Raw genomic sequence first — 9,367 nt, 5'->3', positions numbered from 1 at the left:
TTCTTCTTCAGATTCTGATTCTTCAGGATCTTCTTCTCTAGCCTGAAAAGTGTTAGTGCATTTCTTGATATTTGATTTTAATGCAATAGACTTACCTTTCTTTTGAGGCTCATTTGCGTCCAGCTCTATTTCATGACTTCTCAAGGCACTGATAAGCTCTTCCAGAGAAACTTCATTCAGATTCTTTGCAATCTTGAATGCAGTCACCATAGGACCCCATCTTCTGGGTAAGCTTCTGATGATCTTCTTTACATGATCAGCCTTGGTGTATCCCTTGTCAAGAACTCTCAATCCAGCAGTAAGAGTTTGAAATCTTGAAAACATCTTTTCAATGTCTTCATCATCCTCCATCTTGAAGGCTTCATACTTCTGGATTAAAGCTAGAGCTTTAGTCTCCTTGACTTGAGCATTTCCTTCATGAGTCATTTTCAAGGACTCATATATGTCATAGGCCGTTTCCCTGTTAGATATCTTCTCATACTCAGCATGAGAGATAGCATTCAGCAAAACAGTTCTGCATTTATGATGATTCCTGAATAGCTTTTTCTGATCATCATTCATCTCTTGCCTTGTCAGCTTTACGCCACTGCATTTACTGGATGTTTGTAACCATCCATCAGAAGATCCCATAGATCACCATCTAGACCAAGAAAGTAACTTTCCAGTTTATCTTTCCAGTATTCAAAGTTTTCACCATCAAATACCGGCGGTCTAGTATAACCATTGTTACCGTTGTATTGCTCAGCAGAGCCAGATGTAGATGCAGGTGTAGGTGTAGACTTTTCACTTTCATCAACCATCTTTTACTGAAGCGTTTTTCTCTTCCTGAATCTTTTCTAAACACGGTTAAGTGCTTGCACCTTAGAACCGGCGCTCTGATGCCAATTGAAGGATAGAAAAACACTTAGAAAGGGGGGGTTTGAATAAGTGTAGCTTTAAAACTTGACAGTTAAAAATAAATGCACAGTTATTTTTATCCTGGTTCGTTGTTAACTAAACTACTCCAGTCCACCCCCGCAGAGATGATTTACCTCAACTGAGGATTTAATCCACTAATCGCACGGATTACAATGGTTTTCCACTTAGTCAGCAACTAAGTCTTCCAGAGTCTACTGATCACACACTGATCACTCCAGGAACAACTGCTTAGATACCCTCTAAGACTTTTCTAGAGTCTACTGATCCACACGATCACTCTAGTTACAACCTGCTTAGATCACTTCTAAGACTTCCTAGAGTATTCTGATCCACACGATCACTCTAGTTCCTTACAACTTAATGTAATCAATTCTAAGAGTATTACAAATGCTTCTTAAAAGCGATAATCACAAACTGTGATATTTCTCTTAATCGTTTTAGCTTAATCTCACTAATATATTACAACAGCAATGTAGTGAGCTTTGATGAAGATGAAGATTCTGAGTTTTGATTTGAACAGCGTTTCAGCAAGTTAATTTGAATTGTTTTGGTGCAGAGTCGTTAACCTTGCTTCTCATCAGAACTTCATATTTATAGGCGTTGGAGAAGATGACCGTTGAGTGCATTTAATGCTTTGCGTGTTCCGTACAGCATCGCATTTAATGTTATACGCTTTTGTCAACTACCTCGAGCCTTGTTCACGCTGTGTCTACTGACGTAGCCTAGAATAGCTTTTAACGTTCCTTTTGTCAGTCAGCGTAGCTTGCCACTTGTACTTTCTTCTGATCTGATGTTTGTGAATACAACGTTTGAATATCATCAGAGTCAAACAGCTTGGTGCATAGCATCTTCTGATCTTCTGACCTTGAAGTGCTTCTGAGCGTGATACCATCAGAACTTCAGTGCTTCTGTTCTCTTGTTCTTCTGATGCTTCCATAGACCCATGTTCTGATTCTGCTTCGACCATCTTCTGATGTCTTGCCAGACCATGTTCTGATGTTGCATGCTGAATCCTTGAGACAAAGCTTCTGAGCGCTGAATTATGCGTACTCTTTATATATTCCCTGAAAAGGAAATTGCATTGGATTAGAGTACCATATTATCTTAAGCAAAATTCATATTATTGTTATCATCAAAACTAAGATAATTGATCAGAACAAATCTTGTTCTAACAGAAAATGTATCAATTAAGCAAACAAATCTCATCAATGTAGCACCAAAGGTGCATCAAGCATAAACAACAATGGATCACATCTTGAATCATGTAAAGGATCAAGAATTTTACCAAATCTTCACAAACTTTGAATCTTCTTCAAGAACACACAACCACAAGCCTTGATCTCTCACAATTGATGCAAAAACTAGTGTTTATGTTGAGGTTTAGCTCTAAATTAGTGAGGTTCAAGATGTGACTCACTAATTTGTGTGGAAGAGAAAGAGCTTTGAGTGATGGGTTTGGAAGAGGTGAGGAGAGAATTTGCAATAAGTTTCTTGGCTATCAAAGCTTGAAAAATGAAGAGGGGAGTGTCTCAATTTATAGCACTTAGGCTTGGGAAATTTTGTGGCTTGGAGTTAGGATTGGAAAATAGAATTAGGCTTGGAAAAGTGATTTGGAGCCAAAAATGAAATCCAATGGTCTTGATGCAATCACATGAGGGTACATGATTAGATGATGTAGGAAATCAAATGTGAGAACCAAGTCATGCTTCCCATGCTTGCAAATGATGTCAACACTTCAAAAAGCTGAAATTTGCCTTCATTTTTCCAAATTCGTGCTGGTGCAATCGATTTGCACATTATGCAAATCTATTTACATGGCTGAAAAAGGCAAAATCTGGGGCAAAAACAGTTATGCAAATCGATTGCTGTCTTATGCAAATCGATTTGCACTGATGGCAGAAGCAAATCTGGTACAGAAACAGTTGTGTAAATCGATTTACACCTTATGCAAATCGATTTGCACAGTGAAAATGTTGAAAAATGCTCCTTTGATGGGTATTTTGACTTGGTACCTACAAAACACAGACATACAAGAGCACAAGGCAATATTTTTGGTATTTTGGTTAGTAAAGGAATATATACAAACTAAAACATGGGTGCTCGATGATTCCTTTGCAGATGAATTGAGCACAACATTGCAAGTAGAGATCTAGGTTAAAACTTCTTGATTGATGATTGGTATGCAAATGATGTGTGATCTTAGGGTCAAAAATTGGGGTATGACAATACTGTCATCAAAAAGGTATCTTGACTCCTAAGGGTTTACCATAAACATTGAGCTGATATCACGTTTTACAAATATCCCTCTTTTATATCTTCTGTTTTATTAAAATGTTTTTCAAAACTTCAAGACAGACATATGCATCGCATCTCATAAGTTTTGTTATTAAAACATCTTCTTCTACATACTTTCAAATGTTTAGCATCAGGAAGAATCTGTGGAGGGTATGACTAATGACTAAAAGTTCTCCCGATAGACAAAACCACTTCATAAGCATTATCTCATACACTTGACCCAGTTGGTTAGAAGTCAATGTATACAAGGGGCATGACATGATTTGTCCAAACGATATGGGGAAATCAGGTCAAGATTCGAAGAATCTCTTAAGAGCGTCGAACAATCAGGGGCATTCACTCATACATGTATGAAGATACTTCCCGATCAATCAGGGGTATTGTCCTAAGTTTATGATTACTAGGGGCTGTCATACCCCAAATTTGTCCTACCCTCTTTATGTGGCTTACATTCATATGCATATTCTACTTATGTCATAATCTTATACATACATTCTTAGCACAACTGTTTCTTCATATATTGGCAAAAGGAGCTTCTCTTTGAAAGGATTCTTGATTAAACGAGGAGAGTTCGAGGCTTCACGGATCATCTTACCTCCCCTATGATCTCCCAATAGTAAGGGTTTTGCAATCGTCAAGCTCAAAGTCGGAATTATACAACCGATCATAGTGCTACTTCGTTTAAGCACCGAATAAGCCGAAATTAATATTTTTTTCATTCTAGTATCTTTCCCTCGACTCCAAATTTAAATTCTCTTTTTTTTCATAACTTTTCCCATACTTTCCATTTTCCACTTTCGTTTTTATTTTTCTCACAAAAAACTCATAAACAAATTCTTATTTTTTCTCCCTATTCCAAAAAAATTAAACTCACATTTTATAAAGGAAAGAAAACTCTTTTTCTATTTTCCTCTCATTTTTTTTTTTTTTGTGATAACAAAAAAAACTCAACAACAACTTCATCTCTTCACTAAGACAGAGAAAGGAAGAAGAGAAAAATCAAAAAGAAACCCCTCTTCCTCACGTTGCAGACCACCACCACTCGAATCCCCTTCTCACTTCTCCCTCCACCGCTACCATCACCGTTCGTGGACCACCACACCGTCGGCCAACCACTGCTCGCCAGCCAACCACTGCCGGACACAGTACGACACCGTCGAAAAATCGCGCCGGCCTCTCTCTCCTCTTCTGACTCAGCCGTGGTATCCTCCCTCCTCTCACGCGCAGTCTATCTTCTGCCTCACACCGATTCACCACTTCAATTCCGGTAACAATTCTTCCACTTGATTTTACTTATTTGCTCATGAACACTAATCATTGGGAATTAGAACTGAAGTGATAATTGTTGAGTTACATGATTCTTGAATGGAAATTATGATGATTCTTGTTGAACCTAATTCTTGAATTGCTTGTTGATTAATTGTTGATGATAAGCATTAAGGTGAAGTTGTTTGATCATCTTTGAAATTCAATTAGTAACGATGCTTAGTCGTTATTGTTGATATGTTCATAATGTTTGTTAATGAAGAAGTATGCACTATAGGTGTTCGTATAATTGTTTGTGTGAGGTTTCTCGATTCATTTGCTTGTAGACAATGGCATGAAATTGACGTGATTGTTGTTAGTTAGAGTTGACGATAATGCTGAAAAAAGGTGTTGGATTGTTGAGTTGTGGTTTAATGAAATTGGATGTTGACAATTGTTGAGATATAAGAATGTTGGAATGATTGTTGTTGGGAGGTTACTTGTTAACAGTGCTGAAAATCTGCGTGGTGTTGCCGTTTTAGCCGATTCATTTGAACGAAATTCGTAGGAAGTAGAGAGTAACCGAGGGCTAAAGATCGTGATCCATTGTTATGTTTGAATTTAGAGTTTGAATGAGAAATACAAGACTTGATGATTGTAAAACAAGTGCTGGAAGTTTATTCAATTTTTTATTTATTGATTGTTGAAGATTATGCTAATTGTTGAGGTTGGTTATAAAGGGGGTGAATATTTGTTGTGATCTTGGAACAAAAAGAACCTCGTGAAACTTATTCATTGAATTTTTCTGTCCATAGTTGAAGTGTAATGGCAACTTTGTATGATTCTGGAAGTGTAGATGTTATTGTTGTTAGTGAAGATGTTGAACGTGGGAAATAGATTGTTTTTGTAGCACAAGGTAAAAACACTTGACATAATTGTTGATAAAATGTGATTAAAGTGTTGATGACACATTGTTATTAGATGATGATTGTTGATGATGTGATTCAGGTTTGTATACTAACATAGCACTAGTTCAAGGTATACTAACACTCAGTATTTTCTACAAGTTCCTAAGCTTCTCACTTTTGACATTATGTGGCACTTGGTTGGTTCCACTAATACTTGACATGAGAAATAGTTGTTGTTGTTGCTGTACATTAATTGTTTTACTAGTTAGTATATTTTTCATGTGCTAATTTTCTGTTGGGTTTAATTTTCTCAAGTTTCTAACACTTTGTGTAATCGGACATGAGCTTGACAATTTGCCATTTTGTATGATTTTTCACTTTTAGCCAATTTCACCACTTGAAATGAGTTTCATTAGGCAGCTGCAATATATCCAGGACTATTCGTGCCCAAGTTGGCGGAAGTTTAGTGGAAAAATCTCAGGTTGTGAAATTCGGCCGTTTTTGTACATAAACCGAGTTTTTAGCATAACTCTTGAACTGTTTATTCGATCGTAGTTTTTTTTACATGTACCTCGGGGTTTTGGGGCGTTCCGAAGCTTTCGACACGGACGAATTTTCGTTTCGAACACTATTGGGTCTGTTTTGAGCAGTTCTGGTTTTTCTGCGGAAATCGTTTTTTTGAACCGAAAAGTGTCCAAACCATCCACCTTTTTCAGTCCGACCGCGCATGTAAAGCTTATATATTTTTTTAGAAATCACATTGGTTTATTTTTGAGCTTGTGGCATCGCTCCGATTCACTCGGTTGACACTTCTATAATTGTGGCTTTTGTAACACCCTTCTAATACCCCGCATAAATAATAAACAATAATCAGAGTAAACATGAAAAGGGCATTACAACTTCCAAATAATTAAACAATAATACTCATGTCATGCCATAAAAGAGAACGTCAACCAAATTTATTCAGATCATCATGTTTAACACAGCGGAATTATCTTTAACATCTGAATAACAAACAGCCAAGTCACAGACTTAAAACACCAACATAGGAAATCCACCCAAAATAGAAAGAGTTTAACAAGTAACTCTAAACGACGCCCCCAGTGTTACACGACCAGAGCATGACACGGACCCAACTGACTCTAACGAACTACTTGACGAGCTAATCCTCACCAAGTACGAGAGCTACTCCTCAATCTGAAAAATAACAACAGTAAGGGTGAGTCTCATTCACATTTAACTAATGTTATAAGATATAGATAATAAAATATCATTTCACATGCCATTCACCCAATCACAGTTATGATCAGATTCAAACCATACAATCAGTAAGCAAACAACCAAATTAACACATATTATAACATTGGACAATCTTCCATTCATGTTATAATAGCAAAACAGCCTAATGCAATGCAACTACATGCATGTGGTACCAAAATCTGGGATAACCCAACTCACCGACCCACCATCGTCAAGGATACGGTAACACCCACTCACTAATTCCACACAATGGGAATTAGCTACCACTGATCCACCATCGTCAAGGACCAGCCACATAATGATTATGAATGCATGCATCAACCATAACATGCTCATCACCCACATAAATCGATCAATGTCATAATCATCAATAAAACACATATTTCATACCAACAATACATGTATAATAAACACCAGTCATAACCACAACATCATACAGGTAAGACATTCATTAGTGTACCTATAAGCATATCCCACCACAACCAAATAAGATCGGTGTTTTAAAAATAATTCAAACCACAACTCAAAACACCATTTGAGTATATAAATTATTTGATTAGCTTCACTGTACTCGAAACGGCACCAAAATCCGGTTTACGGTTTAAAAGTTACACATTTTTAAACTTTTCAAAACGGCCTATCGCCAACAGCACGCGGCGCCACACACAGTTCGCGGCGCGGAACGTATAGGAACTACGCCTTCGCGGCGCAAACAAGGGTTCGCAGCGCGGAACGAATGGGAACTACGCCTTCGCGGCGCAACCAAAGGTTCGCGGCGCGTACTGAACACAACACAACTTCCTGGCTTTCTGCCAAGCAGTTCGCGGCGCCAACTCCTGGACGCGGCGCGAACTGGCGATTTCCAGAACTCCGAATCGCAGAAAACAGCCTGCGATTTTGCCCTTCCTTCACCAATTCATTACCAAACCAATCCCATTCCAACCAGATTTGCATACAGTGAAACAAACACATATTATAACACATTTATAATACATTCAACCATCCAATTAACACCATACATGGTCAATACAATCATTATGCATCAATCCTCCCAAAACCTAACACTTCCATAACCTAAGCACAACCCAATTGATACGAATAACACGATCAAATTCTATCATACTACCTATAATCCCATAATAGAAGATAAACGGAAGAGTCCCCCTTACCTGAAGGTTGATTCTTCGCTCTTCCTCGTGTCGCACTTCTCCGCTCCTCTTCTCTTTTCACGTTCAGACTCTTCTCTTCTCCTTAGTTCTATTCCTCTTTCCCCCAATTCCTCTATTTTGTGGAAAATAAAATAAAACTATTTTAATTAGTAATGGGGCCTACCAATACACCCCCCTCTTTACTAAAAGCGACACTGGCCCATTAGTCTCATTATTCCCATTTTTCTCAGTTAACTCAAATAATTCTAATATTTAATCCAAAAATTAATTAAATTAAATAAAGAATTTTATGGGGTGTTACAACTCTCCCCACTAGAAAAGTTTTCGTCCTCGAAAACATACCTTAGGCAAAGAGTTCCGGGTAGGAGTCCTTCATCTGGCTCTCTAATTCCCACGTAACATTTCCACCGGCCGGTCCTCCCCAAGCTACTCTGACTAATGCTATCTCCTTGCCACGCAATTGTTTCACCTTCTGATCTTCAATCCTCATAGGCAAGGTTTCAACCGTCAGATTATCCTTTACCTGTACATCATCGACTTGGATCACATGAGATGGATCAGCAATGTATTTCCTCAACTGCGATACATGGAACACATCATGCAGATTCGCAAGTGTCGGTGGCAACGCAATACGATACGCCACTTCTCCAACCCTCTCCGTAATTTGAAACGGACCAATAAAACGCAGAGTCAACTTCCTTGAGTTCAGTGCTCTACCAACACCAGTTGTAGGAGTCACCCTCAAGAACACATGATCTCCTTCTTGAAATTCAAGTGTCCTTCTTCTTTTATCATGATACCTCTTCTGACGACTCTGAGAAGTCTTCATCTTCTCCTGAATCATCTTAATCCTTTCTGTTGTCTCCTGAATAATTTCTGGCCCAATCACAGCACTTTCGCCAGATTCGTACCAACATAAAGGCGTTCTACACCTCCGACCATACAAAGCTTCAAACGGAGCCATACCAATACTCAAGTGAAAACTATTATTGTAAGTAAATTCGATCAAGGGTAGATAACTATCCCAAGCACCGCCCTTTTCCAACACACAAGCACGCAACAAATCTTCTAGTGATTGAATAGTTATTTCTGTCTGTCCATCCGTCTGTGGATGATAAGCAGAACTCAATCTCAGCTTAGTACCCAAGGCCTTCTGCAAACTTTCCCAGAATCTGGATGTAAACCTTGGATCTCTATCTGACACGATACTCGAAGGAATACCATGTAAACTCACTATCTTTTCAATATACAATTGAGCCAGCTTCTCCATTGGGTAATCCATTCTCATTGGTATAAATGAGCAGACTTTGTCAACCTGTCCACAATAACCCAAATAGCTTCACAATTCTTCACCGTCCTCGGCAAACCTGAAACAAAATCCATAGATATACTATCCCACTTCCATTCCGGAATAAATAACGGTTGCATAGTGTCATACCCCAATTTTTGACCCTAAGATCACGCATCATTTGCATACCAATCATCAATCAAGAAGTTTTAACCTAGATCTCTACTTGCAATGCTGTGCTCAATTCATCTGCAAAGGAATCATCGAGCACCCATGTTTTAGTT

At 38.3% G+C, this 9,367-nt stretch overlaps 1 long non-coding RNA gene across 1 annotated transcript; it reads left to right on the top strand.

The window, feature by feature from the left end:
• The first annotated feature begins 4,142 nt into the window (after window positions 1-4,142).
• On the top strand, window positions 4,143-5,438 carry LOC131638648 (uncharacterized). The gene is made up of 2 exons (XR_009294724.1): window positions 4,143-4,480; window positions 4,806-5,438. It is a non-coding gene; the product is annotated as an uncharacterized LOC131638648 (long non-coding RNA).
• The last annotated feature ends 3,929 nt before the right edge of the window (window positions 5,439-9,367 follow it).

The sequence above is a fragment of the Vicia villosa genome, unplaced genomic scaffold, assembly GCF_029867415.1.
Source record: "Vicia villosa cultivar HV-30 ecotype Madison, WI unplaced genomic scaffold, Vvil1.0 ctg.002359F_1_1, whole genome shotgun sequence".
NCBI classification, from domain to species: Eukaryota; Viridiplantae; Streptophyta; class Magnoliopsida; order Fabales; family Fabaceae; genus Vicia; species Vicia villosa.
This window is presented reverse-complemented; position numbering and strand designations above follow the sequence as displayed.